Raw genomic sequence first — 15,269 nt, forward strand, 5'->3', positions numbered from 1 at the left:
GGTTGGTCATAACTTTTCTTCCAAGGAGCAAGTGTCTTTTAATTTCATGGCTGCAGTCACCACCTGCAGTGATTTTGGAGCACAAGAAACTAAAGTCTGTCACAATGTCCATTGTTTTCCCGTCTATATATACTTTTTAAAAAACTCTTTGAGAGTAAATTTGGGATAAGATGCCCTTTTACACTTAAATACTTCATTGTATATTTTCTAAAAGAAAGAGCATTTTCTTATATAGCCACAGTATGATTATCAAGATAATGAAATTAACATTAATACCATTGTCTCATCTATATACCTTTTCTAAGTTTTGTAAAATTATCTTAATAATGACCTTTATAGAAAAGAAAACCCTGGATTGGTCCAGTCAGATTGTTTGTTGTATTCAGTTGTCATGTCTCTTTTAACCTGTTCATGACATTGACATTATTGAAGATTATAATCCAGCTGTTTTGGATTTGAGCTTGTCTGATGTCTGTTCCTTCATGATTAGGTTCAGGTTATCTGTGTTTTTGTCAGAAATACCTCCCAGGCCTTTACATTTATTAATTTTTCATTTTGAGATAGTTGTAATTTCACATACATTTATAAGAAATAATGCAGAGAGATCCCAAATACCCTTCACCCATTTCCCCCTAGATGTAAAATCTTGCTTAACTCTAGTAAATATCACAACCAGGATATTGATGCTGGTGCAATCCACTGATAGATTTTTCCAGTTAAACTTGTGCTGGTATGTGTGTAGTTCTTTGTAATTTCAGGTGACCGCCATCACAGTCCAGATATAGTCCTGTTATCACAAGGATCCTTTGTGCAAATTCTTTGATAGTCAGCCATAGGCACCTCCCTCTCTCCTGCACTGTGCCTAACCCCTGACTAACCCCTGACCACACTAGTCTGTTTCCCCACTCTATAGTTTTGTTGTCTCAAAAATGCTATATAAATGGAATCATAGAATACTTAACTTCTAGAGTTTGGATTTCTTCATCTAACATATTCCCTTGAGATCGTTCCAAATTGTATGTATCAATAATTTATTTCTTTTTATTGGTGACTAGTATTCTCTATCTTGGATGTACCATAACTTGGTCACCAAGTTATTTCCCGTCTTGACTATTATAAATAAAGTGACTATGAACATCCGTGTACAGGTTTCTGCATGAGCATGAGTTTTCATTTCCCTGGCATAAATGTTCAGTAGTGGAATTTTTGAGTTATTTTGATAGGTACATATTTAATTTTGAAAGAAATTGCCATTCTCTTTTCCCAAGCAGCTGTACTGTTTTACATTTCCAATTCTGCATCCTTGACAGCATTTGGTGTGGTCACTGTCTTTCATTGTAGCCATTCTGATAGGTGTGTAGTAATATCTCTTCTGTGATTTTAGTTTGCATTTCTCCAGTGACTAGTGATGTTGACCATCTTTCACCTGCCAAATGCCATCTGTATGTCCTCTTCAGTGAAAGGTTTTTGTCTTTTACCCATTTTCTACTGTGTTGTTTCTTACTGTTGAGTTTTGAGTGTTCTTTATACATTCTAAATACAAGTCTTTTGTCAGAATTATGGTTTGCAAATATTTTCTCTGATGGTCTTTTGAAGAGCAAAATTTTTAATTTTGGTGAAGCTTAATTTATCATTTGTTCCCTTTATGAATTGTGCTTTTTCTAACAAGTGTAAAAATTCTTTGCCTGACCCTGGATACCAAAGATTTTCTAATTCTTTTCAGAAAGTTTTATATTTTGTATCTGACCCATTTTAAATTACATTTTATATAAAGTGTGAGGTTTAGGTTGAGGTTTCTTTTTATACTTAATGTCTGTCCAATATTTCACCTTTGTCAAAAAACTCAGTTGGGCACATTTGTGTGGGCATATTTCTGGGTTTTCTGTTTCACCCATCCAAATGTCTATGTTCACACCACACTGTCTTCTTACTGAAGCTATATATTATGCCTAACTATTGGGTACAATGATCACTCCCATTTTATTTTCCTTTTTGTTGGGGTCCTTTAATGGACTGGAACCTAGTGGTACAGAGTCGACGATAAGAAAGTAAAAGAGAGAAAGAGGCTAATATTCCCTGGTTTATGCAGAGGACCAATAAAGCCCTTGACACAGGACTTGCATCTCTCACGAAGGCACCAGGTGCCCTCTCAAGGGGGTGAAGGCACAAAGTGCCTTTTCGAGAGGGTCTTAGAAACCCAGGCAGGAAAGTGAGCACGACGGGTCTCCACACTCCAGAGAATCAGCCAGAAAAAGAGAGAGAGACAGAGAGAAACAAAAAAGACACAGGGACCTAAGCTCTGATGGAGCAAAGGTGCTTTAATGATTTTTCTATGAGTATATATAGGCTGTGGTACAAGAAACTTCTTTCGGGAATGCTAGAGATCAGAAAACCAAACATACAGCAACTGTTACCAAGGTAACAAGGGGTAATGTTAGTCACAAGGTCAGGAGACAATCCGTATCTCAAGAAAGGGGAACAAGACTAAGCAGTTTTGTCATAAAGAGAATGTTTACTAAAGGAGACCCAAGCCTGCCTCACACAATGACCTCAGTCCCCGGGAGCAGCATGCTATTCTGCTTGAAGAGGGACAAAGGACTCATGAGAGACAGCACGTAGGAATCCTCCCGTCAAACATTCCCTGACACCTTTTCAAGATTATCTTATCTATTCTAGGTCCTGGAGTCTTTTCATACAAATTTTAGAATAAGTTTGTCTCTGTCTCTACCAAAAGAAAACCTTGCTGTGATTTTGATGTGAATGCATTAAACCTACTGATCAATTTGAGGAGAATCTGTATATTTATCATGTTAAATCTTTCAGCTCATGAACTTTGTTGTTCCATTTTTTTAGGTCTTTTTTCCCCTTTTAATAGCATTTTATTCTTTTCAGCATGCAGATCCTCTCATGTTTTGTTAAGTTTATACCTAAGAATTTTGTTTTGTTTGAAATGACTATAAAAAGTAATGTAATGGCAAATGGACTCTAAATATGTTTTTACTTTCACGTTCCTCATGTTTATTGTAAGACTATCAAAATGTGATTGAATTTTGTATATCAGTTTTGTATTCTGCAACCTTGGTAAACTCACTTATTATTATAAATTGCTTGGGATTTTCTGTATAGACAATCATGTTATCTGCTGCTGCTGCTAAGTCACTTCAGTTGTGTCCGACTCTGTGCGACCCCATAGACAGCAGCCCACCAGGCTCCTCTGTCCACAGGATTCTCTAGGCAAGAATACTGGAGTGGTTTGCCATTTTTTTCTCCAAATGTTATCTGCACATAGTGACTATTTAAATTGTTCCTTTCCAATCTCAGTGCTTTATTTCATTTTCTTGCCTTATTGCAATGGCTAGAACTTTCAGAACTACGCTGAATAACAGTAATGGAAAGAGTGGACATCTTTCCCTGTGCCCAATCTTAGAGGGAAGGATTCAGTCTGTTGTTGTTAAGTAAGTTAATATGTGGATAGCTGTCATGTTTGTTACCAAGTTGAGGAACGTTCAATCTCTTTCTAGTGTGCTGAAAATTTTCATCACCAGTGGGTGCTTGACTTTGTCACATGCTTTTTATGCATCAGTTGATGTGATCATATGATTTTTTTTGTTTTCTTCTTTAGCCTGTGGTAGATTGCATTAATTGATTTTTGAATGTTGAACAAGCCTTGCATACCTGGAATAAACTGTACTTGGTCTAGTCTTATATACCTGGGATAAATCCCACTAGGTTATGGCATATAATTTTTTGTGCATTGCTGGATTTGATTGGCTAGTACTTTGTTGAGGATTTTGGTATCTTAAGTTCATGGGAGATACTGGTTTGTAGTTTTGAGGGAGAAGCTGTAAAAACTTAATTTCTTTAATGGTTAAAAGAATGTTTAGGTTGTGTTTCATCTTTTTTGGGGATTTTGAGAAACTGGCCCATTTTTTATATATTGTCATGAACATAAAACTGCTCATAGTATTCCCTGTTCTTTTAATGACTGCAGTGTCTGTACTGATACTTCCTGCTGATTCCTGATTTTAATTATTTGTGTCTTCCCTTTTTATCTTCGTCAGTCTTTCAAGAAATTTCTCTTTTTTTAATGTATTTATTTTAATTGGAGGCTAATTACTTTACAGTATTGTAGTGGTTTTTGCCATACATTGACATGAATGCATGGGTGTACGTGTTTTCCCCATCCTGAGCCCTCCTCCCACCTCCCTTCCCATCCCACCCCTCTGGGTCATCCCAGTGCACCAGCCCCAAGCACCCTGTCTCATGCATCCAACCTGGACTGACGATCTGTTTCACATATGATAATATACATGTTTCAGTGCTATTCTCTCAAGTCATCCCTCCCTCGCCTTCTCAATTTTATTGATTCTTTTCAAAAACAAGTTTCCTTGAGTTTTAAAAGATAGGAACTTAGATTATTTATTTGAAAACTTTTCTCTTTCTGTTGTAAGCATTTACTGCTGTTTTCTCTCATCACTATTTTAACTGTGTCCCATATGCTTTGATATCCTCTGTATTCATTCACCTTTATGTAATTTTTTTCTTCTGAGACTTCCCCTTTGACCTGTAATACACACTTATTTAGAAGTGTTTTGTTGAGTTTTCACTTGTTTGGAGATTTTGCTATTGTTTTAGTGTTACTGATTTCTAATTAGATTTCATTATGATCAGAGAAATATTCTGTATGATTTCAGTTCTTTTAGATTTGTTGAGGTTTGTTTTATGGTCTAAGATCTAGTCTGTTTGGGTGAATGTCTGATGGGTGCTTGGGGAAAAAATGTATATTCTGCTAGAATGTAGAATGTTTTATAGATGTCGATTAGATCAGTACACTCAGCTTGCTTCTAAGAGGTCGAGGAGGGGGGAGTTCACTTTCCCAGTGGACCCTGCTGAAACCATTGTGGGAAGAGGGGTGCAATTTTCCCATTGGTGTTTTGCTAGAGTAAGATGTATGTAGCCCACTTCTCCTGGTACTTTAGCTTGGGGAAGCAGGCTCTTTTTTTGGACTAGGGTAGGGGTGGGGATCTGTTTCTGTTGGCAGTACCAGATTGGAGGCTTCTGCAGCATCTTGTGTTGAGACATGTGAGGCCAGGAAACTCACTACCCAGCATTCAAGTCTTAAGGCCCCTAGGCAGCTCACCTCCTCTACCTTTCAGAGACTTACTGTGCTGGTTTGTTGTGTTTTGTCCAGGGCTTTTTAGGTGTAGAGGGGTGCACCTGGGAAGAATGGGGCCTCTCTGTTGTAGGAGAACTGAGAGTTCCTATAACATCTCACATGATATTTGGTTTGGATATAGGTGATTTGAAGTGATAAAGGGATGTTAGATGAAAGGGTTAACTGATCTAAAACTATGATACTTTCATAGAAAAGATTATTGGATATGCATGTATAAAATAAAGTTTACAGCCTTAAAATAGAATGTACCAATTTTCTGAGATTTTTGACAGAATGAATGCATGTTAAGTCACTTTAATCATGTCTGTTTGCGACCCCATGGACTGTAGCCCACCAGGGTCCTCTGTCCATGGTGTTCTCCAGGCAATAATACTGGAGTGGGTTGCCATTCCCTCCTCCAGGGGATCTTCCCGATCCAGAAATATGTCTCCTGCATTGGCAGGCAGGTTCTTTACCAATAGCACCAGCTGAGAGGCCCTTTTAACAAAGTGAATAGCCATAAAATCGAGTTCTGATGAAATGGAGGGATACACAGTCAGATCAGCACTAACAAGTTGACAGCATTTATTTATTTATCTTCAAAGCACCTGGCAAGAAATTGTATCCAATGAGATTTGAAGAAAATAGAAGTCAGCTGAAGTTCTTCAGCTTCTTTGAAGGGCAGAAGCATAGCATTGAAGTGTTCTTTTACCCATCCTCTTTAACCAGTGATGTCGCCTTCTTTTTTAAATTGAAAATGTTAACCAATATAATATATGGACATGGTTTTTAAGAATAAATGGTACTGCAGAGTTTGGTTCCTTACCCAGTCTTTTCCTCCAGTTGTTTCCCAGCAACAAGTCATCTCTTTCAACTCTTTTTCTCTCTTCCTTCTGTTACTAACTAACTAGCATGCTGTACTCCTTTTTAAAGTAAATTTAAAGGTGTCTTTTACATACGTTATTGCCATTATGGAAAACTAAAAGTAAAATGATCAAGAGTAATTCTAAAAGAGTAGTTCTCTGCAAGCAAGCCCTATAATGTTGATTTGAAAGTAGTGCGTCCCAAGAACTTTTGAAAAAAGCAGATTGTTTATGCCAGGAGCCTGCTCTTTAGTAGTACTTTAGTTAGCACCCAGCACGGGACCTTTGTGTAATGAAGGACTCAGCGTAGTCACCATCTGGTGTAGACTGCAGATGGAAACTGGCTTTGTGGCTGACTGCACACAGACTTCCTAAGCATTATTCCCCAGACTCTACTATAGCAGGGTCTGGTATTCTGACCTTTGCTCCTCCTTCCGTTTTTCCCTAAGGTTGAGAAGCATTTGATGACGTTTCATGGGGCTTGAAAAGCTTAGCTTGTTAAAGTTAAACACAAGCCAAAAGCAGCAGAACCTCAACTGGTTGAAACCTTTAGCTATTTTAAAAGAGAAACCAGAACTGTTAGCAAAGAAAAAAAGTAAACTTGATGAGAGACTCATTTTCTCCCACAAACTGTCATCGTGAAGCAGTTCTTTCTATAGAATACACTCTTTTAAAAAGAAGTAGTTAGATTGTTAAGTGAAAAATGAATGTTATCTTGATTTCAAAGTCGATTATTCTCCTCAGTATCATATAAGTATGATAATGCCTGGTACATGGTAAGTTCTGTACATTGTTTTCAATGTATTATTGTTATTATCTAAATATTATTGATTTGGAGAAAACAGAGAAAGCAGGTAAAACCAATATATAAGCTTGTGATTAAGAGAGCCACATGTTGTAAATAACTTTCTAAGCACAGTGCAGTGTACACAGTTGGTGCCGTTTTACATGTGAAATAAGAATGTGATGCTTTGGCTTTTTAGATCACTGCCAGATATCTGTGGTTGCTCTTCCTGAAAACTTGTTAGAATACATCTGAATACAAACAGATCAGATGATGGCTAATGGTAAACTTAAATGTCACCTTATAATAAGACAGTGATAGTTATTTCACATAAGAGGATAGATATTTGGTATGTTTTATTGGAAAGGGTACTTAAACTTTTTCACAATTACATAGTTAATATTGTACCCTTAATCTCAAAGTGGTCGAGTTTGACAAACCAGAACAATAAAACTTTTATTTAACTGTTGAGGAATAAGGTAGATATTAGAAAAAAATTCCATAACCTAGGACTACTGAGTTTAGAAGACCTTGTTATGAAATTCCTAGTGAAAATGCATATCGTTTCCAAGGTACTTAAAACTCATTAAAGCTTCTCACCAAAATGTGTATACAGTATTCTTAGACTTCATACGTGTCTCAAGGCTACCGAAGGTGAAACATGCTTTTGTTGCCCATTTTTATCTTGGAAGATAGCTAATTGGAAAATGGATTTGTGTGGGAGAATATGGATGCTTATTGAATATTCTTCAGAGGAAGGCTAGTACTTTGCATGCTTTCCATCTAGATTGGAGGGAGAGAAGTGCATACTGTCAAGGTTTTTCCCATAGGAAAAGATTATGTAGTCAAAAGAGACAGATTTCTTCATTATTGGATGGTAGATTGAATTCTATTATGTTTTTTAGGGACTAGCAATTCCAGAAGAACTGGAAAAAGGAAAATAGATCTTTGAACTGAGAATGTATTATTTTACCACTTTTTAAATACATTGCAAGTTATTTTAACTTCTTCTTCATGTCCTGCTATTCTGATCAGTTTACATTGATAAATACCACTTTCCATATTCAGAGACTATATGCCTTCTAAATGTTATATCAAAGCTTAAGACTTTGTTTTCCCAGCACAAAATATCCTCTTGAGATCAGAGTGTTTCTGAGACATTCAGTTCTACATCCTTGGCATTTAGCATAGGGCCTAGCATGTCACAGTATCTCAGTAAATGCTTAAATGAATTAAGAATAAAAGTGCATTCTATTGGGAAGGTGGATAGGTGTAATCAAAATACTGTGTAGTTTAAGAGTTCTTCTTTTGGGGCAGAGTGATATTACTAGAATGATATCACAGAGAAGGTAGTGACATTTGAGCTGAATTTTAGAGGATAGGACTTCATCAGACAAAAACTGGGCAGAAAGGCAAAGGGATTGTTTTCCACAGAGCTGTGGGGAGAGAGAACAGAGTTGAATAACATCAGAAAAAGGGAGGAGACCTGAGACTGAACCTATCCTGGATGAGCACATTGCCTATAGAAGATGAAGGGCTTGACTCGTCTGAGAAATTCAGACTTTACTCTAGAAGCAATAGGAGTCATCAGAGGGTTTGTTGTTGTTTCTGTTAAGGACAGGCTTGGAGGAAAGAGTTCCTAAAGAGAAAAATATTGAAGAGCAAAGGAAAATAATACTAATAAAACAAGGTTATGTACAGAGCTGGGAGAAGGATTAGGCCACAGACAGGTGGTTACCTTGGAAAAGCATTGGGGATACTTCTTTTCAGAAAAAACGGGAAAAGGGAATAGTGATGAGAGAATGAATGAAAGAAAGTGCTTTCAGTTACTTCAATCAGGGAAAAATTATATTCACAGCACCTAGATTTCATCAATGTCTAAAAGAAGAAAACCCAATTATCTCCTAATGCAGACCTAATTCTGTATCTATGGGAAAGTTCTGATGATTGAAACAGAAACCTGAAATGAGTCTCATTAAAGTGACCTACCATCAGTCCACTGAGAACCATCTCTCATTTTGAACAGATTATTCCTGTTAAATGAAGCAGTATGAGTTGTTTTAAATTGTTTTCTACAATTTTAAACTTTTGGACACACTGCATCCATACGTAGAATAATGTTCACGTTATTACTGATGTGTTTACACAACTGAAATAAATAAATATTGCCCCTGATGATCAATATCCCTTCATATTTTATAAATGGGAAATCTTTAGGCATTTAGGATGGAAAAATGAACTGGGCTGGAAAGTCAGGAGACCAAAGGTTCTGGTCTCAGCACTTTTATTAGCTTTAGGTAAATCACCTCACTTCTCTCTGGCTTTGGATTTTCTCCTTTGTAAAATAATACATCCCTCTGTGGTTTTGTCCCATTCCATAATATTCCGTATGTGATGAGGTAGAAACTTGAGTAGCCTTATTACATAAAGTACAGAGAATATGAGTGAATGGGTAGAGGGTTATGGGAAATGTTTTGGAGCTGGGGCTGCTATTTTATACTTAGGTTTTGTGTGTGTGCTCAGTTGCCTCTGACTCATTGCCCGCCAGGCTCATTGCCTGCCAGGCTCCTCTATACATGGAATTTTCCAGGCTTGAATACTGGAGTGGGTTGCCATTTCCTACTCCAGGGGATCTTCTCAACCCAGAGATCAAATCCGAGTTTCTTGCATCCTGTGCATTACAGGTAAATTCTTTACTACTGTGCCACGTGGGAAGCCATACTTAGTTTAGTGAGTCTCAAACTACTATATACCAAAAAATGATATGAGGACTCTTTTCCACCCCCCCTCCTCTTCTCCTTTTCCTCCTCCTTCTCCTCCTTCACTTTTAAAAACTGCAAATTCCCAAGACACCTCCCCCTCCCACAAGAATACACAGGACTATGCCAAAAAAATGTCTTAATGGCCCAGATAACCACAGTGGTGTGGTCACTCACCTACAGCCGGGCGTCCTGGAATGCGAAGTCAAGTGGGCCTTAGGAAGCATTACTATGAACAAAGCTAGTTGTGGTGACGGAATTCTAGGGGAGCTATTTAAAATCCTAAAAGATGATGCTGTTGAAGTGCTGCACTTAGTATGTCAGCAAATTTGGAAAACTCAGCAGTGACCACAGGACTGGAAAAGGTCACTTTTCATTCCAGTCCAAAAGAAGGGCAGTGCCAAAGAATGTTCCAGCTAAGGACAGTTGCACTCGTTTCACATGCTAGGAAGGTTATACTCAAAATTCTTTAAGCTAGGCTTCAGCAGTAGATGAACTGAGAACTTACAGATGTACACGCTGGGTTTCAAAAAGGCAGGAACCAGAGGGCAAATTACCAACATTCGTTGGATCATGGAGAAAGCAAGAGAGTTCCAGAAAAGCATCTACTTCTGTTTTTTTGACTACATGAAAGCCTTTGACTGTGTGGATCACAACAAACTGTGGAAAATTCTTAAAAAAGATGGGAGTACCAGACCACCTTACCTATCTCTGGAGAAACCTGTATGCACTCATGAAACAATAGTTAGAAGTGGACATGGAACAACTGACTGGTTCAGAGTTGGGAAAGGAATACAACAAGGCTATATATTGTCACCCTGCTTATTTAACTTCTATACAGAGTACATCATGTGAAATGCTGGGCTGGATGAATCACAAGCTGGAATCAAGATTTTCAGGAGAAATATCAACAACCTCAGATATGCATATGATACCACTCTAATGGCAGAAGCAAAGAGGAACTAAAGACCCTCTTGATAAGGGTGAAAGAGGAGAGTGGAAACATTGGCTTGAAACTCAGTATTCAAAACACTAAGATCATGGTGTCTGGTCCCATCATTTCATGGAAAATAGAAGGGGGAAAAGGGGAAGCAGTGATAGATGTTATTTTCTTGGGCTCCAAAATCACTGCAAACTGTGACTGAAGCAATAAAATTAAAAGATGCTTACTCCTTGGAAGGAAGGCCATGACAAACCTAGGCATCATATTAAAAAGCAGAGACATCACTTTGCTGACAAAGGTCCATGAAGTTAGTTGAGGTGATGGAATTCCAGCGGAACTATTTCAAATCCTAAAAGATGATGCTGTTTAAGTGTTGCACTCAATATGCCAGCAAATTTGGAAAACTCAGCAGTGGCCACAGGACTGGAAAAGGTCAGTGTTCGTTCCAATCCCAAAGAAAGGCAATGCCAAAGAATGTTTAAACTACTGCACAGTTGCACTCATCTTACATACTAGCAAAGTAATGCTCAGAAATCTCCAAACTAGGCTTCAACACATGAACCAAGAACTTCCAGATGGTCAAACTGGATTAAGAAAAGGCAGAGGAACCAGAGATCAAATTGTCAACATCCGCTGAATCACAGAAGAAGCAAGAGAATTCCAGAAAAGCATCTACTTCTGTTTCATTGACTACACTAAAGCCTTTGACTGTGGGGATCACAACAAACTGTGGAAAATTGTTAAAGAGAGGGGAATACCAGACCACCTTGTCTGCCTCCTGAGAAATCTTTATGCAGGTCAGAAAACAATAGTTAGAGCTGGAAATGGAACAACTGACTGGTTCCAAATTGGGATAGACGTATGTCAAGGCTGTGTATTGTCACCGTGCTTTTTAACTTATGTGCAGAGGACATCATACAAAATGTTAGACTGAAGGTAGCACAAGCTGGAATCAAGATTGCCAGGAGAAATAGCAGTAACCTCAGACATGCAGGTGACACCACCCTTATGGCAGAGAGTGAAGAGGAACTAAAGAGCCTCTTGATGAAGGTGAAAGAGGAGAGTGAAAAGGCTGGCTTAAAACTGACAAAAAAACTTAAGATCATGGCATCTGCTCCCATCACTTCATGGCAAATGTATGGGGAAACAATGGAAACAGTGAGAGACTTTATTTTGTGGGGCTCCAAAATCACTGCAGATGGTGACTGCAGCCACGAAATTAAAAGATGCTTGCTCTTTGCAAGAAAAGCTATGACCAACCTAGACAGCATATTAAAAAGCAGAGACATTACTTGGCCAACAAAGGTTCATCTAGTCAAAGCTATGGTTCGTCCAGTAGTCATGTATGAATGTGAGAGCTGGACCATAAAGAAAGCTGAATGCCAAAGAATTGATGCTTTTGAGCTGTGTGTTGGAGAAGACTCTTGAGAGTCCCTTGGACTGCAAGGAGGTCAAACCAGTTAATCCTAAAGGAAATTAGTCCTGAATATTCATTAGAAGGACTGATGCTGAAGTTGAAGCTCCAGTACTTTGGCCACCTGATGTAAAGACCTGACTCACTAGAAAAGACCCTGATGCTGGGAAAGATTGAAAGCAGGAGGAGAAGGGGATGACAGAGGATGAGATGGTTAGATGGCATCACCAACTCAATGAACATGAGTTTGATCAAACTCCTGGAGTTGGTGATGGACAGGGAAGTCTGGCATGCTGCTGTCCATGGGGTCACAAAGAGTCGGACACAATTAAGTGACTGAACTGAACTGATGGTTTTTCCAGTAGTCACATATGGATGTGAGTGTTGAACCATAAAGATGGCTGAGCACTGAAGACTTGATGCTTTTGAATTGTATTGTTGGAGAAGACCCTTGAGAGTCCCTTGGACTGTAAGGAGTTCAAACAGTCAATCCTAAAGGAAATCAGCCTTGAATAGTCATTAGAAGGACTGAAGCTGAAACTGAGGCTTCAGTTCCTGATGACCCTGATGCTGGAAAAGATTGAAGGCAAAAGAAGAGGGCAGCAGAGCATGAGATGGTGGGATAGCATCACCGACTCAGTGGACATGAACTTGAGCAAACTCCGGCTGATAGTGGAGTACAGAGGAGCCTGGTGTGTTCAGTCCATGGCGTTGCAAAGAGTTAGACATGACTTAGCAACTGAACAACATCTCCCCCTCCAGTCTTTTTGGGAAATCAGGTTAGGACGTACTTAGCAGCCCTCAGTCTGGGCCAGTTACTTAATCTCTCTGTGCTTCAATCTCTTCTTCTATAAAATGAGAATAAAAAATAAATAAATAAAAATTTAAAAAAATGAGAATAATGTACTTCTTATAAAATGATCGTGAAGATGTCCTAAATCAGTACATGTGAAGGTCTTACCACAGTACCTAGCACACTGTGTGTACTGAATAAATCTTACTATATCATCATTATCATATTGTTATTAAGCACTCAAGGTAGATTTAAAGCATTTGCCCCACAGACAGTATCTTAAAAAAACAACCTGGTGTGGTAGTGAGGTGAAGGTAAGGAATCTTAGTAAAAAATTATCTTCACAAAAGGAATTTGTGCTTCATCTTAGATATTTGAAAGTCAGCAGGATGTGAGGTATATACATGTCACAAAGTGATGGGAAATATTGAGGGAGATATTTAAAACTCAAGGGATAATCCAGAAGAAGATGATAACACATATGCCAAGTCCACAGAAAAAATACTACAATGAAGATATTTGGCATTATTATCAAACACAAGGAAAAGATGCTTATTGGTTTTGCCACAAGAGGTTCTGAAAGTTTAGAGGGGGAAGTGATGATACAACCAAATATTTATGTGCGATCTCTTATTTTGGTGGGCTTCCCTGGTGGCTCAGCTGGTGAAGAATCTGCTTTCAATGCAGGAAACTTGGGTTCAAATCCTGGGTTTGGAAGATCTCCTGGAGAAGGGAATGGCTACCCACTCCAGTATTCTGGCCTGGAGAATTCCATGGACAGTCCATGGGGTCGCAAAGAGTCAGACGCAGCTGAGCAACTTTTACTTTCCTAATTTGACACCCTCCATGCATTCAGATCAACTTGCTGAAGCCCAACTCGTTCTCCATCAGCGCCTGCTCTATCTTTTAGTCTCTCATCTTCTGTGATGCCTCTCGCACAGAGCCAGTTACTAACTAGGAAGTGGAAATGGCCGTTCCTGACTTCCCTCTCTTCTCGTGCCTCCACGTTAATCCGTCATTAGGTTCTGTCAGTTGTACCTCCTAAATCTTTCTTACTTTGTTCTTTCTCCTTGCCTCACTACTACTTAGCTAATTCAGGCCCTTCTTTCTGTTTCAAGTACTATTTCTACCTGGTCTCACAGTCTCGTCTTTTCTGTGTCACATACATTCTTCTCTGGAGGTCAGATCTGAATTCTCAAAAATTCAGATCTCATCATGGAACTCTTTTGTTTGAAATTCTTCAGTAGAATTCTTATGTGAGCAAAATGAAAGCAGTGGGTGTTTTGTTTATTCTTTCCAAATCTTTTTTTAAAATAGAAGAAGAAGAACTAGGATAGCAAAAGGGAAGCCCCACAGACAGCATCTTCAGTGATATCAAAGAGTCAGGGTACCTCCTGGAAAAGGAGTGGGCAAGCTAAACAACTAGCAGCTGCAAGACCTCCATTATAGTCTCCAGAAAGGGAGCCAGAAGAAAAAATGGATGGTCCTGTGAGCCAAAAATCAGAAGGAAAGGCCTTCACTCAGAGGGGAAATCCCAGCAAATAAACCTGAGAACAGCTGGTGAAATAGAGATAGTACCACAGACTCTAATTTGTAAATAATTGAAAAAAATACCTTGGCAACCCATTAAGGACTTTTAGGGAATACAGAGGGTGGTGGAGCAGCTTCAGCTCTTGAGGTGTTCAGTAACACACAGCAGCACGTACTCTCAGCATGAAAGCCATAAACTTAATGGATAAACATATAGATATTTCAACTAAGTTTAGTTCAGGTGCTCAGTCATGTCTGACTTTCTCAACTAAAAGTCAAGACAAAACAGAGCTGCATATGTTCTGCTCTGCTGTTTAATTTGTGCTGTAGGTACTGATGTAAGCAGTTAGATGAGAAAAAGCAACAAGATACACAAGACTTGGGAAATAGCACTGTTTTTAGTTGATCTCAAGGTCAATCTCAAAATCCCAAAGGAATGAATGGAACAACTACAACAAATAAGAGGAAAATTTAGTAAATGAACAAGATGTAAAATTAACAAACAGAAATAACTGAAAAGTAAAATGGGAGGGAACACGCCATGGATGGACGGATGGGTAGATCAGTCTAGGTATGAACTTTATTGTTGCTGTTTAGTTGCTGAGTTTTGCAACCCCATGGATTGTAGCCCACCAGGCTCCTCTGTCCATGGGGATTTCCAGGCAAGAATACTGAAATGGGTTTCCATTTCCTTCTCCAGGGGATCTTCCCAACCCAGAGGTCAAACCCACGTCTCCTGTATTGGCAGGCGAATTCTCTACCACTGAGCCACCAGGAAAGCCCAAGTATGAGCTTTCAATCAGTTCAGTTCAGTTGCTCAGTCGTGTCCGACTTGCGACCCCATGGACTGCAGCATGCCAGGCTTCCCTGTCCATCACCAACTGCCAGAGGTTACTCAAACTCTTGTCCATTGTGTTGGTGATGCAACACCGACAGATGCAATCTGTCATCCTCTTCTCCTCCCGCCTTCAATCTTTCCCAGAATCAGGGTCTTTTCAAATGAGTCAGCTCTTCACATCAGGTTGCCA

General features: G+C 39.0%; 1 protein-coding gene across 3 annotated transcripts in view; it reads left to right on the top strand.

The window, feature by feature from the left end:
- The window catches only part of RNF130 (ring finger protein 130), a 141,478-nt gene that overhangs the window by 70,026 nt on the left and 56,183 nt on the right, over positions 1 to 15,269 (top strand). The gene's annotated exons all lie outside the window — the stretch shown is intronic.

The sequence above is a fragment of the Muntiacus reevesi genome, chromosome 1 (assembly GCF_963930625.1).
Source record: "Muntiacus reevesi chromosome 1, mMunRee1.1, whole genome shotgun sequence".
Taxonomy (NCBI): domain Eukaryota; kingdom Metazoa; phylum Chordata; class Mammalia; order Artiodactyla; family Cervidae; genus Muntiacus; species Muntiacus reevesi.